Here is a 26,702-nt window from a genome sequence, read left to right as displayed (position 1 = left end):
GAGACTTTCTTTAATAATTGGGCCTCTAATTAGGTCTGGCGTTAACCATGGCCTTTTGTTTTGTTTTTGATTCTGTCTCTGTTCGTCTGTATATCAGCTGGCGTTCCTGTAAGTGACAGTATTTTAGAAGGAGCATATTGGCACACAAAGTAGTTTTGTTCAGTGCCCAGAACCACTGTAGCAATGTGTGCTGAGACCAACATTTTTTGTTTTGCTTTTGCCAATGCTTGTTAGAATGGTGAGAACCCAGCAGCACCCACACTTAAGGTTTTACAAAAACCATGCCTAAACAAGTCACGCCTTGACAAAACCAAAAGGCTGACCACCAATTTCAGACCCACTATCTTTGCCAGTGCTTGTTTATTTTTTTTTTCCATATTCGTATTTAAACTGGTTACACTGATATTCCATTCTGAATATTTTTGGGAAATACTAACATACATCAACATGTTACTAAATGATGTTGCAAAGATATGGTACCTAAAATCTTACAGTAGTTTAGCTAAATGTTTTATTTTGTTACATGCATTTTTTTGTGAACGTTTTATTTTGAAAGCAAAGAATCATCACTCTTGCTTTCAAGCTTCTGCAAATATTTGCATATAACCAGAGAGCATTCTGGGTGCATTATACAGAGCCTCATATTACTAAACTTTGAAAACGTGTGTACACTTTTATACTGGAACCACACCGTCAGTAGTGCAGGCTGAGCTTAAAACATTTACTTTTAGTGCTCAACCTAATAATAAAGGCTTTGCGTTAACGAACCATATATACAAGTTTGAACAACATTAACACATATTACATATAATTAATTACCTTAATTGTAAGTACCTTAATTGTAATTAAGTACCCTAATTGTAGAGGATTCCCTTCCCTGATCCAAAATGTGGTACTGTAAACTGGCAGCCAAAGGGTTTGTGCTGCAGGGGGTTGGGCCTACTAGTCCCAAGGACAAAATGCATATTAAAACTTGTTGCCCTTGACCACAAACAATATGTCCCGGGCGTCGAGCTATAGGAATTCCACATACTACTGTTCGCGCCCCTAGGAGGCTGTTTGCAGAGGTTAAACTTGGGTGCCCGAATGGGCGAGACCACCGCTTATGGGATTCAAATTTTTAACCTGGAACGTGCGTGGCCTGGGTACTTGCTCCAAACGGCATAGGGTGCCGTCCTTCCTTCGTCGGCATGGAGTGTCGGTGGCGTGCTTACAAGAAACGCATATGAATGAAGAGGGTGCTCTTAAATTGGCGAAGAAGTAGAGGGGTCAGGTGTTCCACTCCTCCTTCTCTACCTATGCTAGGGGGGTCCTGATCTGGGTGGCTCCAGGGGTTCCCCTAGCAGTCCAGTATGTTGAGGCTGATGTTGAGGGCAGATATGTTCTTATACGTGTAAAACTGGATGGGAGTGACTTCCTGCTGGTGAACTCTTATGCACCTAACATAGATGACCCGAGTTTCTTTACTGGCCTGCAGGAGCTTATAGCGACGGACCTAGATGCCCCCCTCCTCTGGTTTGGAGATTTTAATTGTGTACTGGATCCGCTGCTGGACAGGCATCCACCCCGGGCGGGTACAAAACCTCGGATGACGACACGACTCCGGGAGGTGATGGATAATCTGGGTGCTGTCGATATCTGGCGCCTCGGCAACCCGGGACTGAAGCTTTACACTTGCTATACCCCCACACACAACACGCATAGCAGGCTCGACAGGGTCCTTGCGGCCAACATTGGCGCATCCCTTGTCTTATCGGTCACACATCAGGCCCGGTTTTTATCTGACCATTCGCCCGCGACGTGCACGGTACAGTGGGTGGACCGATCCTCCCGCCCAAGGACCTGGCGGATGCCAGGGGATCTGCTGCAGGATCCAGTGGGACGGGACCATGTGGAGACGTCCCTGCGTACTTATTTGGACCTGAACTGGGACGTGGGTGACATCCCTTTTGCGACCAAATGGGATGCCCTTAAGGCAATCGTGCGGGGCGCTTGTATGGGTCTGACGTATGGAGTCCGTAAACAGCTGCTCCGTGACCTCGCAAGTGCTGAGGAGCGCCTCAGCCACTACCAGTCCTTACCGGACCCGGATGGGTCGAACATGGACTCTGAGCGGAAGGCCCGAGAAGGCGTCCATGATATCCTGGACCGGCTAGATAGATTCACACTGGGCCGATATCGCCAACGCCTTCACCGTGAGGGGGACAAGTCGGGCCGATTGCTGGCCTGGATTCTCCGTAGGGAATCGGCCCCTGCGCGGATTGTTGCGTTGAGAAATACCGCTGGGGCCCTAGTACACTTGGAACGGGAACTTCTTGCGGTGCTCCGCACACATCTGCAGAAGGTCTATACTGCTGACCCCCTGGTGACTGAGGCGTCCTATTAGCCATACCTCCGGGATTTGCCCCTTCAGACCCTCTCTAAAGAGGATGCTGAGGACATGGATACTCCTGTGACGCTTCATGAGGTCAAGGTGGCGGTGGCCGCCCTAGCGAAGGCTAAGTCGCCGGGTGGAGACGGTTTTCCCCCAGAGTTTTACCAGGCTTTTGCTGATACCCTCGCGCCCCATCTCTTGCAGGTTTACCATGAAGCATTGGAGCGAGCCGCGCTCCCGCCCACCATGCAGCAGGGTGAGGTCTGCATGCTCCTGAAACCGGGTGGGGATGACTGTGATCCTGCGGCCTACCGGCCGATCACTTTAATCAATACCGATGCCAAAATTCTTACTAAGATCTTGGCCACCCGGCTGGCTTCACATATGACGCGCTTGGTTCATCATGATCAGTGCGGGTTCATTCCGGGCCGCAACACCGCCATGAATCTCCGGCGCCTGAACCATGTTCTACATGAGGTGCGTGATAGGGAGGATCCTCAGGTCCTGGTCTCGATAGACCTGGCTAAAGCCTTGGATACAGTTAGCTGGGGGTACCTCTTAGAGGTGCTTCGATTGGCGGGGGTGGAGCCCCTTTTCTGCACTTGGATTCGTATCCATTACAGTGCGCCTACGGCCAGGGTCAGGCTCGGAGCGGCCCGCTCGGACGAGTGGCGGTTGGGCAGGGGCACCCGCCAGGGGTGCCCCCTGTCACCACTCCTGTTCGCCCTGGCGATTGAGCCCCTTGCGGTGACGCTACGTGCGGAGATGGCACCCTGGGGTATACGAGTGGGGGATGTGGTACACCTGGTTTCGCTTTATGCGGATGATGCGTTGTTCTACCTGACCTCCCCACGGGAGTCGCTACCGATCCTGTTACGCCACTTGGAACGCTTTGGTGCAGCTTCTGGGCTGCGTCTTAATCCTGAGAAATCCCTGATCTTTCCCCTTGCGGGATGCGGTGAAGACCCCAGTGTGGGTTTCCCGCCCCTGGGACTGCGGTGGGAGATGGAGGCCTTCCGCTATTTGGGTATCCAGGTGGCTGTTTCTGATGAACAATTGCTGGCCCGAAACGCCGAACGTGTGCTTAGTGCCCTACAACAATCTGTATCCCTTTGGAATACGCTTCCACTCTCTCTCATGGGACGATTGGCTGTCTCAAAGATGGTGATGCTGCCTAGAATATTGTATAAACTGCAGAATACCCTCTGTCCTCTTCCTCCTCGAATTTTCAACAAGCTTAATACGATGCTTACCTCCCTGCTTTGGGCAGGCAAACGCAGCAGAGTTGCACTACGTACGATGGTCAGACGCTGGGAGGAGGGGGGCTTGGAAGCCCCGCGCTTTGATTTATACTATTACGCGGCCCAACTTATACCGGCTGCGCGCTGGTTCACGGGCGCGGACAATTGGGAATTGCGACTCCTGGCTGGTAGCGCAGATGAGAAGGCATTGCAATTGGCTCTGATGCGTGGCAGAGGAGCGGATGGCGGCCTTCCGTATATTGTTCGGCATACTGCGGGAATCTGGCAGCGAGTGGTGGAAAGGGTGCTGAGACGGGCCCCTTTTCATAGGGAGCTACCAATATGGATATTGGCGCCGGTCACACTAATGGAAGAGCACATGTCGTTTCAGGAATGGCGTGAGGGCGGCTGCGACACATTGGCAGACTTGTATCCGGACGAGTCCTTTGTGAACCTGGAGAGAGCTGTGGAGGCCTTTAGTCTTACTGGGGGACAGTACCTTCACTATGGAGGCCTGCGGGACATGGCGAGAGCGACGTGGCCACAGTTCCCTGAGGCGCCCCAGGTGTCCCATACTCTGAATATTCTGCTGTCATGCGGTGCGGGACGGCGATTGATACCGCTTTTATATACAGCGATGAGATGGGACTCGGCGCCTCCGGTGTCCCCGTCCTGGGCGGCATGGGCGGCAGATTTAGGGGTTACGTTGGACCCGGGACAGCGGGGGGCGGATAGGGACGCTCACCAAGAAGGTGTCGTGTAACGCACGTTTCAAATTAATCCATTTTAATTTCATGCACCGCACCTACGTGACCCCAGTTGCTCTGCGCCGCATAAATCGGATGCCTGTCCTAGGTGTGGTTCAGTAGGGGCCGGATTTCTCCATTTAGCTTGGGAGTGCCCACTGGTCGGAGACTTCTGGAGGGTGGTAGTAGCCCACATCCGGAGGGTCACGGGACTGCGTCTTGACCTGACCCCGATCCATTGCTTGTTAGCCCTGGTCCCCAAACCCAAGAAGAGGAATCTGTCATATAAGATGCTGCAGCTGCTCTTAGTGCTGGCTAGTAGTGCTGGCTAGACGGCGGGTGGCTATCACCTGGATGGGACAAAGGGCGCCAGATATGACATTATGGCTTCGGGATGTGGGGGAATGGACATTAGCTGAATAAACGCACATGCAACATTCGCGTAGCGATGAGCGGCTACAAGAGGACTTGCTTGCATGGCGTATGATGTGTGCTGTGGGTTCGATTGATAGCGACTCCGATGCTACTAGTGGTGCATTGTTCTCGTCCGAGGAATCGGGACCTGAGGAAGGGGTGGCGGGGGGGATGGGGAGGGAGAGTAGGGGCTGGGGTACTACCCTGTTGACTGCGCACAGGTTACCTATTGTCATTTTCTATACTTGCACTGTATCCCGTGGATCTGATTCTTGCATCTCCTGTTATCTGCAACTGTTGAAGCCGTGCTGGGAGTGTGAACTGCGTACACCTGTATTTTTATATACACTGATGCCAATTTTGGGGGGGGGGGCTGTATTGTTTATTCTGTTGAAAAAAGAAAGTTTAAAAAAAAAAATGCTTGCAAACTTTTGCATCTAAAATGAGCAGCTAATCTGTGACTTCAACATGTGAGTGCACGGTCACAACAATATACCTGCATAAGTCCTACTTAAAAAGATGACTGTACGTGGATTCAGCCAAGTTAACAACCCCAAACATATAGAAGGGCACCCACACTCTAAATAATTTTAACGTATATCAAACTCGACATTCCTTCAGATCCAAACCAAATTATGGCAAGATCATATCTTCATTTGCCTACCAATCATGACCACATATCATAAAAGAACAAACACAGACATCTATCAGAAATATATCAAAGATCTTATACTTTGTTGACCAACACAAACTGTCTGGATCCATAGTGTCAACCAACTGCACCCCTGGTTTTGTACTTTGCATTTACCATCAACAGCACCTCTGCCCTTAATCCCTTAGCTGCTGAGGATTTTCTATCCCCAGTAGTGAGCTTTTTTTTTTTTTAGATTTGGGGCACTTCACACCTAAGCCATAACATTTTCTTCTCCATAATGGTTTCCTTACCAAAAGCAAATTTGCTTGCATTTTTTCCACATCTAAGGGATTCTAAACCCCCCCCCACACCACCTCCTCACCCCAGAGTTTGCCGATTCTCCTGGAAGGAACTGAGAAAATAGACAATATAGCAGAACGTTTGAGCTTTGTTGGAAAAATGTTCTTTGCAGGAAGGCATGTTTCTTCTTCGGAAAATGACATCAAAGACAGGTTTGTGTACTAAGATCACCATCTTCCCACCTTTCAGGAACAAGAAATGGTATATTAAAAAAAAAAAATTGTTACCACTGTTTTTGCATCATTTTTAGGTCGAGCCTACAGCAGCGCATGCGCTGTTGCTCGACTTTTAGTAAGTGGGTTTTAAAAGTGCTTTCCGCCGGTTTTTGCTGGCCTAATGCTTGCGTTCACACGGGCATGAACGTGCACAGCTGCAAGCATTCTGCGCCCCAGGCGCCATCTGGAGCGTGACATGATTACTTTCAGTTTGGGCACTACTGCATGCGCACCACTCGCGTGTTTGCCCGCGAGCGCACACAGCTCCCTCTGCCTCTCTCTCCCGCTGCAGCCCCCATCTTTGCAGTCCCTGCGGCCAATGCTCGTTTCTTTTTGTTTCACTGAGCGGCCTCCCTTAAACGCATCAGAAGGGCGTTCCCTTCTTTACACAGACGTGCAGGACAAGTGCTTTCAAAATCTACAGAACCTCGTATCCGGAGTCTCTCTTCCCGGGCCCCAGCCAGCCCACACGTCGTCTTGTCTGATAAATCCACAGAGCACTCGTTAAACAGGGTTCTGAAACCATGCCGTCAAGTGAACTGCAAAGGGAGCTCTCTCCTTTCAGGGCAGTAATTGAGTGCTTTTAAAACATTTACACCCTTCAGCCTGCTCACTGCAGTCTTGTGCTCACCGTGGACGGATGAAATCAACCATACTAGTAGAATACAAATTTATGACCTGCATCTCACAGCAGGCACACTGCACTTGATTGATAACATGAAATACATTTGAAATAGCTTTGTGAGCATTATATGTAGACAGACAGCAAAGGTATTGCTTGTAGTATATATACTTTGTGCTTACATGAACACAGTGTTGAAAAACCAGTCTTGAAGGGGGTTAGACACTCACAGTAGGTAGCACACGCTTACAGTTGAGCACCAAATCCATTAATATGGGAATAAGGGAAAACTAACCGTGAATGGGAGCTTCTCCTGTTGGAGGACGAACAGATATTTTGCACACCCAGGAACGAATGCAACTTGAACAACAACCCATTAGAATATAGTCTCCAAGTGGGGTGTTGGTATAGACTGACGGGCCTCATATAGACGTACTATATATAATGACCTGCAAACATGACCGACATTAAAATGTCATCATGCACTTTTCCACAACAAGTACTTTATTGCCATCTCTGTTCGCTTTGATTCAGTAATCATTTTTCAGGATATCTGCGTGGATCAGCACTTAGCAACATAGTCGCCTCTACTGATGCAGTGCTGTATAGTAGCAGCTTACTTTAGGTAACGTGAGGTACACTAAGTCTTCTGCAACACAGCATGCAGCCATGCAACCAAGATTGTGAGGCTTACGAATTTTTGCAGTTCTTATTCCACTGGACGTAAAAGAGCATGTCCAAAGTATTCTCACACTGCTTTCTAGCAGGTGATCTTTTGGACGTTGAAACCCGACACCTGCTACCCAACAAACCCACCAGTAGCTATCAGAGAAAATACGGAAGGAAACTGTAGTCCACGAGCATGGAATGCATTCAATGAAAAACACCTTTCTTTCTGCAAAGCTGAGGATATATTGCATGTGATTTATTGTCTCCACATTAGTTCACATTCCTTGAAAAGCCTGTCTGTTTGTGAAGTCTGTGACCTTGGTCACCAGCAGTTATTTTGAAAAAAAATAAAATAAGCACAGACCAGAGCATCTATTCAGCTAGCTGCACTCACTGTACCATCTATTCATCCATGCATCAATTATGCATACTATCCATCCATTTAACCGTTTCCATTATCCACGGCATTTGTCTGGTCATGCATGCATCCATCCATCCTTCCTAGACAGACTCTGCCATTCACTCATCCACCCATCCATATACGCATTCACAAGTACACCATTCATTTATCCACATGCAATCTTCCATCTACCCACCCATCCATCTGTCCATCATGCAGAGCATTAATTCATTCATCCATCCATGCACCCTTACAGACACACTCACCTGGACATAGTTCCACCCATTCATCCATGTATTCTTTCACCAGAGCATCCAGCCATCCCCATACAGTATGCCATCCTTACCTCCACCTATCCATCTTTCCTTGCACCCATCCATGTTTCCCATCTCTAAAGCTCAAATTATCTAAACATGCTCTCCCATTAAACCATATTCAGGCTTTTAAGTCAAAAGAATAGAAACGTTGACATTGTCTTGCCATGCATGTTTAGGTCTCGCGACCTATCGATGCGCGCAAGCGCATCGAGCAAAGCGAGAATTCAAGTGGCCAAAATAAACATGATTTATAATGTACACAAAATGATCATATTAGCTCTTTAAAGCAGTGGTCAGTATGTTTATTTTCGGTGGCTTTTGCTTTAATTAATGCGCCTGTAGAAGCACATTAGAGGAAACACATTGAGCAGACAGGTTTGGAATTGGCAATCAAACAGAAAGGGAGCTTTTCAGGATCCTTAGAAATGTGACCAAGTGTGAACAAAGAACAGATGGCAATCACACACCCTCCTAAGAAATATTCACAGCAGAGCGATGCGTATTTGAAGCAGCAGCCACTGAGTGCAAGCTGGAATCTGGACTCATTCTCCAATTTTTCCGGATGGATTTTGGATATGTTAAGGTTGTCAGGACATCACACTGGTGCCCCAAATCATCTTAATTATTGATTTAGCATTTTATTTTTAATTCAATTTACTTCGTACCCATATATAGAGAGACTGCGAAGTCTGCAGCCAATAATCTTGAGATTCAGCGACTTCCAGGGACTGCCAATACCGAGAAGAACTAATCAATAGAGACTCAGCCTGTAACTGGAATAAAGATTGCAAGCGTCACGTGAAGCGCGGTATTTTTCTCAAAAGACATGAACTGAATGTATTTTCTGTTCTGTAAGCAACAGAATAAGCGTTGCACATTATTTGGGACTAAGATGGGAACTGCTGTCTCAGACCTCCTGGTAAAGGGAGGGTGAAACTGCTTATATAAGGCAAAAACTTTTTTCATAGCATTTTTTTAGAAAATATAATTCTGCGCTGGCTGCCTCGCAGATTCACAGAAACTCGAGCAGGATAAGGCCACACGTTATCACATCAGAAGTAGTCACGTCGTCACGTGTGACATTTTACAAGCCCGCAGCGCTGTTTGAAGCACATTTACACAGGGATGTCAGTTAACCACCACACCGTCACGCCACCACAAAGGCTCTCTCCTGAGGCTCTGCTGCCTTGGCGGGAGAATGCGAAGGGTGGCAGGTGCTCTTGTGAAAATATCACAAAAGAAATCCGCGCTCTCCATCACAGGGGGACGCTTTCTTTTGTGTTTGTTTGATGTCCAGTTCTGAACAAACCTAGCCAAGTCGAGGCAGCCAGAACCCTGTAACTGTTTCAGTGCCAATGTCAGAGACCATACAAATGGCGTGTATATTCAAAAACCAACAGGACATGTTCCCTTTTATTATAAGTATATGTATCTGAGATAGGTAGCCATGAGGACTCCTATTAGTGATGTCCTCTGGCAAACAGGAGAAACGCAGTTTGCAGAGGAGATAGTTTTGATGTACAGTGGCCAACACTAGCTGTGAAAGTTTTGCAGCTTCTTCGTAAAGAACGTCCTGTTTTTTGGCAGAGAAAAGGTGTCTTATTTAGGACACAGTGTAAACTAGCAGGGCAACCCAGGATGAATACAGTCTGTTCTCCTATTTCCACAGCCAGATAGTACAGCTGCTGTTCAAGGAGCCTGAGGTTTGTTTAGTGATGTGCCCTCCTCACAGCAAACTGTGACGCAGCGTGGCAACCTGTCTTCGCTGTGATGCGGCGCGACATCAAAGAGAAGGTTCACGTGTTCTCTCCCAGCTCATGTAAAGTGCTCTGATACCTTTTGGTTGAGTTTGCACTATATAAAATTAAAACTGCAATTTTCTTTTTCTTTAAATTGCTAAAGCCTTTGTGAATCGGGCCCTATCACCGATGGTGTCACAATGACTGAAAAAAGTATTAAGACATTGTCTGCTCTCACTTACTACCACCTTCAAAGGTTGATCAGGGCTCCTTGGGTTTATCTCGCGCCGGAGCCAGTTCTTCAGCTTTGCTGCCGGTGCTGGTTTGGTGGCAGGTTTCCCCGAGGGGTTCTTGACTCGCACGTTCACTCTTCTTCGTTGGTGCCTTGGTGCCGAACAAGAGCTGCGTCACACAAACTGAAGTGAGGTGCACTGTGCTCTGCTGTCCTCCAGCTGTCTCCGAGTACCGCAGCCTGGGGTTCCAGCAGCGTCAATGCCAACTGCCCCACACGGTCATGCCGCCATTGCCAGTCCTGGCAAAGATAGTGGGAGGCCACTGGCCAGTCATCGCACAAGGCCCAGGGGGAGGCCCTCGCCGCACTCTGGGCTTGCTCCATTTTTCAGGGGCACCCACTAACCACTACAGCGCTTCCCCAATGGCAATGGGTCGGTGGAGATTCCTCGCCCCAGGCAGGCAACAGCAGAGTGCAGACTGTCCAGTTACGTAACTTACGGTAACGCAGCAGCAGACAACAGCACTCTCTGACTCTACTGCAGTCAGTACTGGAGTGAACGTCACCTACTACACCCACGTCCCGAAATGGCCAATCACTGCATGGCTTCACATGAAGTCACACAGTGATTGGCCATATAAAGTGAGGCTGAGGCAGTGTTACACCCCCCACGCGCAGCATCCAATAATGGATTGCCTGCCCTTCTGCTCCGTGGACCAGCCAATCCGGGTGCTGCATGCGGCGCCAGGATTGGCTAGGGGGGGCACATTTACTACTCGTCCGGCTCAACCCCGTTTTCAGCGGCCCGGCTGCTGTCAGAAGCAGCACCCCCCCTTGGTCCCTCTCTATGGGGAAGGTAGGGAGGTAGTCTAAGCGCATGCTCGGGCTAGTTAGAGCCCAAAACTTCACATGCGCAGTACTGCTGAAGCTGAGTGTGGACTGTCACTCAAGCTGCAGCAGCCCGGCCAGCCCCACCCCCTGTGCACTCGCGATTAAGTTGGGTGTGTCCCAGCGGATTCCCGGCCGGTAGCGTTGTGGCGCTATAACATTCACGAGGAGGTTAGAGAATAAATATTTCGTGCCAAAATTATGACGGTGCGTCCATGTGGCTTAGTGGGGCTACGCCCCTACGCCCCAATGTACGCACCGCGGCTGGTCTAAGGAACTTTCGGCAAACAGTATAAATGGCAACAGAGAGAGTACAGCTGCTGGCACAAAGGGACAAAGGGCAAAAGGGCAGTGCAAACAAACAGACTTGACCGTTACGCCCTCCATAAAGATATGCTCCAGAACAGACAAATCAGGGGGTGGCCCCACCAGCGAACAAGGAGGGGAAGACCAGGAACTATCCTTGAAAGACGTAATGAAGGCGATCACCACTGGCCAAAACGTGTTGGAGCATAAAATGGACACCATTGCTATTGAGGCCAACCTGATCAGAGCCGATCTCACCAAGCTTAATGGGAAAGTCAAACAGGTGGAACTCCCCACCGCCAGACTCGTTGAGGACGTTGCCCCGCTCCAGGGTCAAATCCAAGACAATCCAAATATTCGTAAAACCACTGAACTCAAGCTAGATGATTATGAAGGGCGCCTACGCTGCAATAATCTGCGCATTTTAGGTGTGCCGGAGAAAGCGGAGGGACAGGCCCCGGACCCTTTTGTTAAAGACCTCATTCTACAGCACCTGAAACCCAAGGGCCTTAGTAAGTTTTTTGTTATTGAAAGGGCACACAGGGTCCCAGGTGGTCACCCCAAACCTGGAGCCCCCCCACCCCCACGCCCGATGCTGGCAAGACTGCTAAATTTCCGGGACAGAGATGTGATCCTCCTAAACGTCAGAATGGGAGACCCACTTCGCTTTAAGAATGTGGACATCTCCTTTTTCCCCCCGACTTCACGCAACAAGTGCAGCGTCAAAGACGATCCTTCCTGGCGGTGAAACAGAAACTCAGGGACAAGGGTCGGAAGCACTCCATGTTGTTCCCAGCACGTCTTCGAGTGGAATCTGGTTTTTCGAACAACCGGAAGAAGCAGCTGACTGGCCTAGTATCAAACGGAGCGGGCCCCGCAAGATCGTAACAATGGTGGCGAGGCCACCTTACAGGCCCATGGCTGATTAGGATGACCTGAACATGAGACATCTCCTATGCTGGCTAATCATTGGGTTTGGCTGGACAGGTAACAGGATCTGGTTCCGGAGAGATGCCTCCCTATTCCAAGACTGACTTTTGGAACTTTGGTGTGTGACCTACGTTGGGGACTCTTGATTTGTGACACCTGGGGGAGGGGGAAATACGGGATGCTGCGCCCCTACATTTTCTACTAATAGTTCTTCTTCAGGGCGACAGGCACTCTGCAAGTTTATTATGGATAGTTTTGACCCCGGAGTGCAGGGCAGCAGGGTGGTGGGTTGTTGGGCTATGGCGGTAGTTAGGTTGTATTTACGCATTGTTACGGTACGCGCATTGGCACTTCACTTTATTATTATCGCAGCGGTACCAGCCAATAAAAACCTGAGCAATGAGCGGCATGGGGGACAACAATTTTAACATTTTAAGCTGGAACAACAACAGGCTTGGGGATAAGATCAAGCGTAGTGTGGTTCTTCAGCACATCAAACGGCAGGCCCCAGATATCGTTCTCCTACAGGAGACACACCTGGATGGAAACCTCTGTAAAGCAATGCACAGGGGAGGGTACAAATTGGTTGCGCACGCAGGATTTACATCTGGCTCCAGAGGTGATGGTATAATGATCAAAAATTCACTCCCACTTGAGGTGGGCTCCATCTGGACAGACGAGAGAGGCAGATAACACTGGGATTTCGGGCACATGGGAGGGTTGTACGATCATGTTCATGTCAATCTATGTACCTCTGGGTCTGCAGGGCTCCACCTTCACCGATCTGGGTTCATTCCTACTCACTGTACCAGACGGCCTCTTGGTCCTCTGCGGTGATTTTAACGCAGTAGTTTTGGGCACACTAGACCTCTACCCCCCTAGGGAAATAGAACCCTCTGCAAGCTGGCTACCTGAATTCCTTGACACTATGGGGTTGGTGGACGCTTTGAGGGTTTACCATCCAGACCAGGTACAACACACCTTTCACTCGGGCGCCCACCACAGTCTATCCCGTCTGGATTATTGCCTGGTCCTGGCAGCTCAAATTACTCACATACATGAAATCAGACATCTTGCCAGGGGCATCTATGATCACTCTCCGGTATGGACACACATAGCACTCAGTCAAGCCACGGTGGGTAGGCTGGCTCCAATCAACCCCTGGTACCTTAGAGATCCGAAACTTCGTACAAACCTTCTCAAGGCCTTAGACAATTACTTCACCAAAAATGTGGGGTCAGTATCCTCAACCCAGTCCCTATGGGAAGCTTTCAAGACCGTGGTTCGAGGTCAGGCTCAAAGAGAGAAAAACAAAAAGGAATCCTTGACATGGAGGCTGACATTTATCGGCATGAGGGAGACCTAGCAGTGGGCGTGACACCAGAGAAGCTCCACATCCTGAGCCTGAAGCAACATGACTATAAAACCCTGGTCACAAACAGAGCCAAATTCCTGAGCAGGGAATGTCAAGGTAGAATATACGAACTGGGTGACAAAGTATGGAAATTAATAGCCTGGTTAGACAAAAAAGACTGGGCGAGCAGGTTAGTCCCGGAGATCAAAGTCGACGAAGGCTCCTCTCTCACTGAAGCCCAAGACATAGTAGACAGATTTGCCACTCATTTTCAAAAGGTATATTCGAAAGTGACTCCACACACTGAGGAAGACTCACAAGACCTCCTTTGCAACATCAGGCTCCCCTGCCTCTTCACAGCTGATCGGGACTTTATGGACAGCGACTTGACCACAGATGAAATTGGGCAAGCCATACGTGCACTGAAACCGGGCAAAGCTCTTGGACCTAATGGCATTGCCATTGAGCTATATCAACTATGGCCCGATAAACTCGCACCACACCTGAAATCGATGTTTGAGGAATCTTTGGAACTTGGGGCTTTGCCGAGGGAACAGAGTGTAATGTAGTTCCTATATTCCCAATCGGCTCTGCGCATTGGAATAACATAAACGATAGTTTAGACGTAGGACTGAGGTCGACTAGGTCTCTATTGAATATGTTAGACTTAATTGTGAATGCCAGCTAGCTCAGAGGTCACTAGAAACTTTCTCGAGTAAACAAGAAGGTGTTAACTTTCCTGAATAGACAAGAAGGGATTCGTTTCTGCCAACCGCATAAACATGACAACTTTGCTCCCTCCAGAATAAGGAGTATATCTCCAGAGTCGCGGAAACAATAGATAACTATTCTACTCAGTCAATCGTGCATGCTTAGTTTCACCAGAAGTGCAGAGAAACAGACGGGCGTTTTCAATAAAAGAGGTTATTTATTGAACAGTCTTCTTTCTCATGCAAGAGAAGTGAGTTGCCGCAATTGCAATACTTGTCATAAAGTAAAGTGCGTACAGTAAAAGGAGTATTATGAAATAATACTGTAAAAGCATGGTATGGTTTCTAAGCCATAAGTGTCCAAAATAGATAAAATATATACATATATAACATCATGACTAAACATACTCAACTGGTGCTTCTAAGATACGCCTACTCCGGTGTACCTAACCTAAGCCTAGTACGTGGGAAGGAGTAAATGAGCTGCAGTTTTAGTTAAGATAGTTTTTGCCAAGAATCTGAATCAAGAATTCTCTAAGGATCTAATCAGCTCTGTACCTTGGTTATAGAATGAAGGAGGTCTTGTATCTCTTTCTCAGGACTCATCTCCCAGCAATCCGCAAGGGTGACTGGAAACACTGGAGCTGGATTTCTCGCCAGGAGAAAAGACAGCGTCACTCAGTGTGTCAATGGGAGGGTCGGCTTCCTTCGGCACTTGCCACAGCAGGGCGTCGGGCAAGTAGATAGCTGATCTGCTCCAAACCACTGTGTGTTTTGCTAGGGCAGCTGTTGGTATATTTATACCTGGAAGGTGCCAAGTTTGACGTAAGGGTGGACATAAGACGTCACTAAGAACTCGCAGTTCTTTCAGGACTCCAGGAGTTCTAGGACATATCAATACAGAAGTTGGAGGCTTGGTTTGTTTAAGAACACGGTGTGCTTTCTAGGAGTCTATGGGAGTAGCCTTGCCGTATTTGGACTGCATTGGCTATGACTAAATATGGATATGATTCTTATGCCTTTATAAGGATATGATTTGTTATAACCACATAAGGGCATAAATCGGGAATATTTAAATAGGGTCCTAGATACGTTTACAACAAGAGGATTGCCAATATAGTCACTATACATAAAGAAGGCAAACCCCAGACTGACTGACGGAACTACTGAGGTTCAGAAAGCTGCTCAAAACGTGGCTGTTTGTGCAGGCACAGTAATAACACATTCCTTTGATTTTGGCTAGTTCTAGAGTAGCGCCATGAAACCTTTTGATGTACGCACGCTTTATACTTTTTTAAATTTTATTTATTTATAACTGTGCCTCGTACTTACCGAACCTAAAATCCTGGCCAAACTTCTGGCTACCCGTCTGCATAAGGTAATAGGCACCCTAGTGCACCCGGACCAGTCTGGATTTATGCCAAACAGAAACACGGCCCTGAACTTACGCAGGATTCACGGTGTACGGGCAGAGCTTCAACCATTCAGCAGTCGTCTGTGATAGTGGCACTGGACGCGACCATGGCATTCAACAACAATGAATGACCCTACCTTTGGGCTGTACTGGCAAAACTGGGATTTGGGCCAAAATACACTCAGTGGGTACATCTTCTGTATCAAGAACCCCCTGGCCCAGGTGGTGGTCAACAACAAACTGTCAGCCATGATCTCACTCAGCCATGGAACCAGTCAGGACAACCCACTCTCTCCCCTCCTGTTTGCCCTTGCCCTGGAGCCACTGGCTGCCTGGATCCGACAGGACCAGATGATACAAGGGCTAAGATGGTCCCCTGGAGGGGAGGCCTGCATTCCCCTCTACGCGGACAACATTTTACTTTATCTGGCCTCCCCGTCAAAATCCCGAATAGCAGTTCTAGGTAACCCAATCTCCACTGAGGACACCATCCGTCTGATGAACTCTATCCACTCAGGTTCCCCCACAGACCCATGCCCTCACCACATCTTTAACAAAGCAGACTCCATTATAGCACCGCACCTCCGAGACGTCATCAACTGCTCCTTCAACTCCGCAACCTTCCCGGAAAGCTGGAAACATGCCGAACTCAGCGCCCTCCTGAAGAAACCCACAGCTGACCCCACCGAACTCAAAAACTACCGCCCTATCTCACTCCTTCCATTCCCGGCCAAAGTCATCGAGAAAGCGGTCAACAACCAGCTCGCCGCCTTCCTCGAAACCAACAAATCCCTCGACTCCTCACAGTCCGGCTTCCGAGCCAAACACAGCACCGAAACCGCCCTCATCGCAGCAACAGACGATATTCGAACTCTACTAGACAATGGAGACACAGTCGCCCTCATCCTCCTCGACCTCTCCGCAGCCTTCGACACAGTCTGTCATAGCACCCTATTACATCGCCTCAGGAACATTGGAATCCAAGGAAAAGCACTGGAATGGATCACCTCGTTCCTTGCCGGAAGAACCCAGAGAGTCCGCCTCCCAACATTCAAGTCAGAGGCCTTTGAAGTCATCTGCGGAGTGCCACAAGGATCTTCACTCAGCCCCACCCTCTTCAACGTATACATGAGCCCCCTCGCGGCCATCGCACGCCAACACAACCTCAACATCATCTCCTACGCTGATGACACTCAACTGATCCTCTCACTCACCAAAGACCCTAACACCGCCAAAACCAACCTACATGAAGGAATGAAAGAAGTAGCGGATTGGATGAAGCACAGCCGTCTGAAACTGAATTCAGACAAAACAGAAGTCCTCATGCTAGGCACCTCCCCCTCCGCCTGGGATGACTCTTGGTGGCCAGAGGCCCTTGGAAAAGCACCCATCCCGACGGAACACGCACGGAACCTGGGCGTCATCCTGGATTCCTCACTCTCGATGAACAGACAAGTCAACGCCGTCTCCTCATCTTGCTTCAACATTCTTCGCATGCTCAAAAAAACATTTCGCTGGATCCCCACCGAAACTAGAAAAACGGTCACCCACGCACTCGTCACGAGCCGCCTGGACTACGGAAACACCCTCTACGCCGGTACCACAGCAAAACTCCAGAAAAAACTCCAACGCATCCAGAACGCTTTAGCCAGACTCATATTAGACATCCCGCGCAAAGAACACATCTCTGGTCACCTGAAAAACCTCCACTGGCTCCCCGTCAATAAGAGGATTACTTTCCGCCTCCTAACCCACGCACACAAAGCACTCTACGAAATCGGACCCGAATGCCTCAACACACGACTGTCCTTCTACACCCCCTCCCGCCAGCTATGATCCTCCAACAAAGCCCTTGCCACTGTACCCCGCATCAACAAAACCACCATGGGAGGTAGATCCTTCTCCTACCTGGCAGCTAAAACCTGGAACTCACTTCCCACTCACCTCCGCCTTACTCAGAACCACCTAGCATTCAGAAAGCAACTTAAAACGTGGTTATTCGACAAGTAAGTCCCCACCCTTCCTCAAGCGCCTTGAGACCCTCTGGGTATGTAGAGCGCTATATACATTTATTGACTTGACTTGACCTGGCAGTCTTCGGTAGATTCTCTGGATTCAGGTCAATTGGGATAAATCCTTATTATTCGCCCTTAGGGGAAATCCTCCTACCCCCCTTGGAAATTGCCCAATCCAGATCAATACAGCGGGCTTTAAATACCTAGGCATTTTTATTTCTCAAGATTCCTCAGTCCGATATTTACAAAATCTCCTCCCGGCCCTGCATAGACTCAAAAAGGATGTTAAACGTTGGAAGTCGCTTCCCCTCTCTCTATTAGGAAGAGCAGCCCTGTTTAAAATGATGTCCTTGTCCCGCTTTCTCTACACATTGCAAAATGCTCTTGACCTGGTACCCACACAATATTTTAAAGAAATAGAGTGTCTTCAGAGAGAATTGCTTTGGGATGGTAAACCACGCATCGCCCTAAATAAATTGACCCTAAACTTGTACGATGGTGGCATAAGCCTTCCGGACATTAAAAAAATACTAGTGGGCTGCACACTTGGCCGCCATAAACCACGGCACTTATGGACGAGCGGACGACCCTGGCTACGCGATGGACAAATGGCTCCTCCCTGGAGGTAACAATAACAGGGCACTCTATTCATGGCCCAATAAATGCATTTTGTCGGGCCCCACCAAGGATTCGGTCCAGATTTGGCACAACGCAACCAATTCTCTTGGGTGGGGATGTAAACTGTCGTTGTCGACCCCCCTTTGGGACTCTGAATCTTTGGGCAGCCTATGGAGATCGAAAGGCTTCGACAGATGGGACCTCATTGGCATTACACAAATCAAAGACCTTTGGGAGGAAGGGGGAGTTAAATCTTTCAACACACTACAGGCTAAATATGACCTAGCAGCCCAAGAATACTTCCATTATGCCCAAATCCTACACTCACTCCGAACGCTCTTACCTACAGGCACAACCCCTCCTGAAGCCTCACCTTTAGAGAACAGAATCCTAGATGGCCACCTTCCCGAAAAGACGATTTTCCTAATATACAGAAAACTGATAAACAATATGACTGATCCCCTACAAGCATTAAGGGAGAAGTGGACGGGAGATGGGATTGAGATGGATGATGAAGACTGGCAAGAGAGGGTCTTTCCCTAGAGTGGTCGCCATAAAGGGGCGCCTTAGACTGCTACGGCAAAGAATCCTTCACCGTGTGTACATCACCGGGCCATGCTTGATTCATATGGGGGTCACTGAAAGGGGATTGCAGGAGGGGATGCGGTCAACTAGGAACCTTTTTGCACATATGGGAATTTAAGGGCCCTTAAAACCTGGCTTTACTCACACTAACTCTCATTCCCACGCCCGCTAGTGATCACTCAGCGCCAGGACACCTCAGGGTAACAGTGCGCTCTAAAAATGTCCAAACTAAATAAAATAAATAAGTTTGTCAGCTCTTTCTGGCACGAGGAACACAAGGCAATTTTCGCGGTACTACACACCGGTCTTTTATCGGAGGCGAGGCATTACCGCCTCAAAATATGGGAACCCACGTATCTTAACACTCACCAGACACAATGGGCTACCCTGAGATTCATGATAGCCAAGAGAAACATTGCACAGTTATGGGGAGTTGCTAAACCACCTACGTTGGAGACCTGGGAGAGACCCCTTGACTGGTGTATGTTTAGGGAGAAGACGGTATATGTCGCTAGGGGATCCCCAAAAAATGGGAGCGTATCTGGAGCTCTTGGAATAGTTATCGGGTGAAATCTGTACGCCTCCTGATTGCTCTGAACCAAATATCCCCTTTATCCTGTGATGTTCCCCTCTTATGTTGAAATGCAATCCTCCTCCTCCGTAAGTCCTTATTATTTATCCACTTTGTGTCCTCTATACTGTTTATTTGAACCGATGCTTTTTTCAATAAAATAGAATTCTAAAAAAACAACAACAAAAAAGACTGAAACTCTATTGTTTGGGTCTTTCAAAGCGGACTGGTGGTTGAATTTGCTGGCCTGATAGGTCCCCTCCTACATCTTCGGTGGTTGTTCAGAATTTAGGGGTAAGGTTCGACAACCAGTGGTCATTCCAACCGCAGGTGTCTGCTGTGGTGGGTACCGGGGTTTATGCTCTTATCACCTCTAGCTTAGATTTTGCAAATGTTCTGTATCTAGGTCTCCCAGATTATCTGATTAGAAGACTTTAGGTCGCTTAAAATGCAGACGCATGTCTAATCTTCGAACTTAGTTGTCAATAACTATGTCTTCTCATTTGCAATCACTACACTGGCTGCCAGTAGAGAATTCTCTACAAAAATGTTAGTTTTGGCCCAAAAGGCCTTCTTTTGGGCAGGCCCTCAGTATTTGATATCTAGACTGGTAAACAAATACCCAGCAGGGGTCTTGCTCTCTTCACGTTCTTCTCTGGTGTGGTTCAGAGGGTTAGGCAGGTCAGAACGAAAGATCGCTCTTTCCCCCCATTTGGCCATGCAGGCATGGAGTCAGCTTCCGGAAGAGCTTCGTTTGGCGAGGTCAGAGTTTTCCTTCAGGAAAAAAATCTTAAAACCTGTTTACTTGTTTTTGCTTAATTGTTATCTACTTGTACTGTTAGTCTGTATTACTGGGACACTCCTAGGAGTATATGTGCTCTCTCTAAACACATTCATTTATAGAAACTAATTGTTGAAATAAAAAAAATGAAGAAAAAAAATGTTTTGCCCTGGTGACAGATTTACACACGCAATACATAGCAACATGCTAATTGCCCATCTTGTAGCACGGATTTATAGGTTTTGGTGGGTGCCCAAAAAACTTGTAATACGCTAAGCCAATAATTGAGCTGCAGATAATAACGATTCTTCGTTGTATGCAGCAAATAAAATGGCAAAATCTAATGCATTAAAAATGACTATGAAGGAAAACTATATTATAAAAATGTGCTCTACATGCACAGTTTGGGAATAGTGATTATCTGAAAAACTCTGAATTTGGTGTCACAGCACTATCACATTTTTCAGAGAGCATGTAGCAAAATGTGTTTTTTCCTGCACACCAGCTTACATTGCAAACACAAAAATGGAAAGAAATACAAATACATTTAAAATGTTCAGTATTTTGTATTCTTACACCTCCCCCGATAAAAAAAACTCTACCCGACAAGTGGCGTAGCCTAGCACCCGTGACAAGAATAGATCAAACCTGGTGCCACTGCGAAGTCAAATGGCCTGCACATAATCTGGCTAAAAAAAAAAATGGTTAGATTCATGCAAGTCACACCTTCCCGGACTCCCTTGGGTGTCTAGTTTCAGAAATGCCTGGGTTTAGTAAGGTTACTTGGTTGTCAGCTGACCCACAGCCAGAATACTGCAGCCATTCAGCATGGCAAACGAGAAGAAACTGGGATTTACACTCACAGTGCTAGCCCACATGTGAAAATGATGCCTTAAAGAACCCAAATTTCATCTCGCTTGCCATGGAGATACAGGGAGGGGGCCTTCCAGCTGGGTGATCGGATGTAGAAAGGGGGCCCCTTCCAGCTGGGTGATCAGAGATACAAAGTGGGCCATTCTAGCTGGGCGATTGGAGATACAAAGGGGGCCCTTCCAGCTGGGTGACTGGAGATACAAAGGGGGGCCCTGCCAGCTGAGTGAACGAAGATCCAAGAGGGGCCCTTCCAACTGAGTGAACGGCGATCTAAGGGGGTCCTTCCAGCTGGGTGATCGGAGATACAAGGGGGGGGCCTTCCAGCTGGGTGATCGGAGATACAAGGGGGGGGCCTTCCAGCTGGGTGATCGGAGATACAAGGGGGGGGCCTTCCAGCTGGGTGAACGGAGAAACAAGGGGGGGGGCTTCCAGCTGGGTGAACGGAGAAAACAGGGGGGCCTTCCAGCTGGGTGAACGGAGAAACAAGGGTGGGGGGCTTCCAGCTGGGTGAACGGAGAAACAAGGGGGGGGCTTCCAGCTGGGTGAACGGAGAAACAAGGGGGTGGGGCCATCCAGCTAGGTGAACGGAGAAACAAGGGGGGGGCGCCTTCCAGCTGGGTGATCGCGTACTGTGAGTGTCTGAAAACTTTCAGCGCTCCGTCCATGATCTCCTTGTGTTCGCTTTGTAATACATTTGTCATTTGGCCGTTTTACTATTGTGCAAGTATAACATTTTTTATAAAATTATCTTATCAAACCTAACCTTCAACGCGATGTTTTAAACTTCTATATTATATGAATTTTCTACTGGATGGCTTACACTTGTAAGCTGAACAATAAATGCATTATTTCTTCCGACAGTATCACACTGCTTGGATCTTTGAGCTTTGTTATGGCTCTGCTAGAGGAAGGAAGCACGCACTGTGGTGTCATTATTACTATCAAGATGCTACGTCGAGGGATTTTGCATTAACAGAGCACTACTGGGAGAAATTTGGAACCGACAGACTGCTGTTGAGGCTGGTAGAGAGCTCGTATTACGAGAGGTGGTGTGCATTAACAGTGCACTGTTAAGGGTTAGCGTTCACACTTATAGGAGCACTGGCACGCTGGCAGGGCACTGACAGGAGAAAAGCAACATGGACATCACACAGCTGGCAAGACCTGGGTTTAATAGTTTCTGTGGTGCTACAGAGACATAAGACGATGGGTAATAAATACATTTATTCCCTTTGTTATATTTGGGCAGACATGTCCATCTAGGAAAGGAAAATATACAAAACACAAGCAAATGAATTATTCCTGTGGTGGTCTAAATTTGCACGCTACATATAGTTAGGGCAGCTCTGAAGTCCAAATGTACTTTTTATTGAGCAAATGGTACAGAAAGGCTGCGTTTTATGATAAAACACGAATACTTTCTTGGTTGGTGAAATGACAATGTTGAAACAGGGATGTGGAATTCCGATAGCCCGACGCCCAGGACATATTGTTTAGGGTCAAGAGCAACAAGTTTTAATGTGTATTTTGTTCTTGGGACAAGTAGGCCCAACCCCCGACAGCACAAGCTCTTTGGCTGCCAGTTTACAGTGAGGATCAGGGAAGAGCATTGTCTGTAGTTAAGGTAATATTTGTGCTCATGTGTTAATGCCTTTCCAACTTGTATTCATGGTTTATTAATGCAAAGCCTTTATTATAAGGGTGAACGCTCTAAGTAAATGTTGTAAGCTCGGACTGCACTACTGACAGTGGTTCCACTATAAAAATGTGTTCACACGTTTTCAAAGTTTAGCAATATGAGGCTATGTATAATGCTCCCAGTATGCTGTCTGAGATGGAAATATTAGCAGTAGATTAAAAGCAAGCTTGGGGAGTCTTTGCTTTCAAAATAATGTTCACCAAAAAATGGGGAAAAAACGTTTGGCTAAAGTACTGTCAAATTTTAAGTACCATTTCTATGCAACATCATTTAGTAAAATATGTTGATGTATGCTAGCATTTCTCAAATATATTCATAATGGGGGGGAAACAAGCATTGGCAAAGCCAGCAGGTCTGAAATGGATGGTCAGCATTTTGGTTGTCATTATGTGACTTGTTTTGGCATGGTTTTTGTAAAACCATATTGGTGTGGGAGCTGCAGGGCCCTCACCATTATAACAAACACTGGCAAAAGCAAACATTGTTTTTGGCCTCAAAAAGCACACATTCCCATAGTAGGTCCTGACAATGAACAAAACTACTTTATGTACCGATATGCTCTGGGGGACGGCGGCAGGGGGGGGGGGGGGGGGTAGGAAAAGAGAGAGGAGAAAAAAAAGAGAAATATAATGAACAGAAAAGGTCATGGTTAACTAGGGGCCCAATTATTAAAGAAAGTCTCAAAAGTGCACCCATGGTATACGTCCTTGCAGATATATAACTTTTGTGAATTCACAAAAATTAACAGAAGTTGGCCAAGAAATTGTACTGCTAGAAAATATTTGTGAACTGCATTTTAGCATGAGCCAATGTGCATATGCAGATTTGTTCATGCGAAAATCTGAGTGCATCTCTGCACCCTAAACTGTATCATTTGGCAAGCAGGGACTGTAATGTACATGGAGTACTGAACTCTTTCAAGGCATTTCCAGGTGTTGCCATTTTTGGCAATTGTTGCAAATAATGTAAAAATGCAACACATAACAGCGTATTTACTGCTGAGGGTCAGTTACTTTTGAGCACACACTGCCACGGTATGCGTATGTGCTAACAAATTACATATAACTGGAAGAACGCGTAAGGATAATCAACTCAAGTACGGGGACGGCGCATAGACTTTTCTGGTAATTCATCAATTAAATCCTTCAAGTGTCCACGTCCGTTCAATAGGCCTTACTCCAAATAAACATAGCAGGGTGACTCTGCATTCATACACCGCCTATAAAAAGTGCCATTCATTCATGATCATGAGCACGAATGGAAGTAAGAGCATAGGCTGGAAGCTATGGAGAGGGAGCTTCGATCTAACAAACTCTGGGGCTCAGGTCCAAAGGCAAGTTCCCAGCAGAGCAGGCTTTGGTGGAGGGTTTGCTGTTATTCATGCAGTGTGCTGGGGCCGGTGTAGGGAACGGGGGGGGGGTTAAATCTTTCTGGTGGGGGGAGGGGGGTCTTTCTGGGGGCGGAGGGGTGATCCCTCTGGGATGGGGCGAGGTGGCTGCTTCCAGACAGTGCCGCCTGGTGAAGTTTCCCCTGGGTGAGTGGAGGTGTAGGAAGTTCCTGAACTGTGGTCAGCGGGTGTGCCTGGCACCACTGTGGCTTAGGGTGGGGGCCTGCTGCAGGCAGGGCTGCCTGGAGGGGCTCCTTGAACTTGGGAGGGAGGAGCCCTGTGAAGGAGCACTTCCTGAACTTAAGTGCGGGACCGAGGTGAAGGGGGGCGTCTGTGCAACGGGGTTAGGACTAGAACCACCCCCAACGGGGAGGAAAGTCAAGCAAAGAGGGCGCCTCTGAAGGAGGCCTCCGGGTGGGACCAGCGGGAGAGGGGGGGGCCGGACAACACCGGGGGTGAGGTGGAAACAAGCAGAGACAGGCTTCTGCAGGGAACAGGACCACTCCTCCCGCCATGCCCCGCACTCACCGGGGCCGGGCTGCCAACTCTTCCCGGTACCGCCGCGGGTCTTTTTCCGGTTCCTGCGCGGGAAGCTGGCTCCCCTGGCAACCGCACGCGGCGGCACGCACGGCCCGGATAGCAGCGCCACGGCCGTCACTGGCGAGGCGCCGCTGACACAGAAGAAGGACGCGGGCCGGGGGATGGCATCGAGCCCGCGGCGGCCATCTTAGAATGACAACGTCTCGATGGTAGCGGGCGGCGATCTGGTAGTGAACTGAGAGCGCCGACTGATTCAGTTAAAGTTTAACACTTAATGTACCTATAGAATTATTTCTAAGCGTACACTGAGAATTATGCGCTTCAAACTTATATTTAACAGGAGCAAAACTTCCCCAAAATGTCCACTGTTTTTTTAAAATAAATCATACAACGGTTGACGTCACGCAGCATTGAGAACCAAGGAGCCCTGACGGTGATTCCTGCCTGCCGTATGGAAATCGCCCGGTAAGCAGCGAAGGAGGACTGCTCCGGCACCCGTCATTTGTTTACTGTATAAACTGAAAAGCAAATACACACATTTGAATATTTCGCCCCAGGAGTGTTACGATATTTAGCACCAAGTGTAAAACATATGCGGAACACTATCAAGCAAATTATATTACTTTAAAAAAAGGTGTGCTTTCCACAGAGTGAATTGTATATATGTGCCGTATATAGGACGGGAGGAGTTTGCTCCACTCGGCGATGGCCGCCACGTTGTCACACGGCATGTACCGTCTACGGCGGCCATCTTTATCTGCCAGTCGTTGCCTTGTCATCACCGAACGCTGAAAAGAATCTAGAACGCTAACCTTTCTTTGACCTGTGACAGAACAAAGTGAAGCAACTTTGGACAGCTGTGAGGTCGGCGGCTGGGCATCTGCCCCAGAGCGGGGCGGGGAGTGGAGTAGCAGCTGTTTGTCCCTTTTTGTTGCCTTAAATTGGGCCCTCTGAGCAGCAGTAGGCGTGCAGGATAGAGATCGCATTTACTATTCTAACTCCAATCCTAGAATATTTAGGGAAAGGGCAACTTCCCCTCAACTATTCCAGGAGGCTTATTTACTATTCTAGAACCAGTCCTAGAATATTTAGGGAAAGGGAAACTTACCCTCAAGTATTCCAGGAGGCGTATTTACTATTCTAGCCCCAGTCCTAGAATATTTAGGGAAAGTGTAACTTCCCCTCAAGGTTTCCAGGAGGCGTATTTACTATTCTAGCACCAGTCCTAGAATATTTAGGGAAAGGGCAACTTACCCTAAAGGCTTCCAGGAGGCGTATTTACTATTCTAGCACCAGTCCTAGAATATTTAGGGAAAGGGCAACTTACCCTCAAGTATTCCAGGAGGCGTATTTACTATTCTAGCACCAGTCCTAGAATATTTAGGGAAAGGGCAACTTACCCTCAAGTATTCCAGGAGGCGTATTTACTATTCTAGCACCAGTCCTAGAATATTTAGGGAAAGGGCAACTTACCCTCAAGTATTCCAGGAGGCGTATTTACTATTCTAGCACCAGTCCTAGAATATTTAGGGAATGGGCAACTGTGACGGGGTCAAGAGGAATCGGCAACAGGCGGGTCTTAGTTTTAACGGGTTTTATTAAAGTAAGTAAGTGATCAGTACACTTCTTTCTTGAGGACGTATTCCGTCGCGGCGACCTGCTTCTACTCGGCCTCCTATGATGTCGTTCAGACGGGTCCAGCCGACGAAACACCTCCGGGCTTCTTCGAGGCTTTACGTCAGGATCCGTCTTGGCTCTCTGTGTAAAGAGACAGAAACAGTCTTCCGTCAGTGGGGTGCTTTAAATATTTACAGGTGCAAGGAAAAGGGAGTGAAGACACATTAACCCGTGTGACTCTCTCGGTAGCGTACTAATTATAGTGCAAGGAAGTGCTCAAGGAAAAGGGTACACCAGGTCAAAAGCCGGGTCAGGTTTAACTATTCGAAGTGCCCTTACGACCCACCCAGTTCTGGATCGTATTGCGTACCTGGGACAGCCACACACCTCCCCTGGGTGTGTGGCGGGGCGATTCGTGAAACCGTTGGCCTCCTGGCTTGTCGTCCGTTCT

At 48.1% G+C, this 26,702-nt stretch overlaps 1 protein-coding gene across 2 annotated transcripts in view; it reads right to left on the bottom strand.

The window, feature by feature from the left end:
• Positions 1-24,774, bottom strand: part of TTLL4 (tubulin tyrosine ligase like 4) — a 411,567-nt gene extending 386,793 nt beyond the window's left edge. For both annotated transcript variants that reach the window (XM_078679201.1, XM_078679202.1), the window contains exon 1: positions 24,623-24,774. The gene's annotated coding sequence lies outside the window, so the exon portion shown is untranslated. The remainder of the gene's footprint in view (positions 1-24,622) is intronic.
• Between the last annotated feature and the right edge of the window lie 1,928 nt (positions 24,775-26,702).

This window comes from Lissotriton helveticus, chromosome 3_1 (assembly GCF_964261635.1).
Source record: "Lissotriton helveticus chromosome 3_1, aLisHel1.1, whole genome shotgun sequence".
Classification (NCBI taxonomy): domain Eukaryota; kingdom Metazoa; phylum Chordata; class Amphibia; order Caudata; family Salamandridae; genus Lissotriton; species Lissotriton helveticus.
Note: the sequence above shows the minus strand (reverse complement) of the source record. Positions and strands in the feature narration are given on the sequence as shown.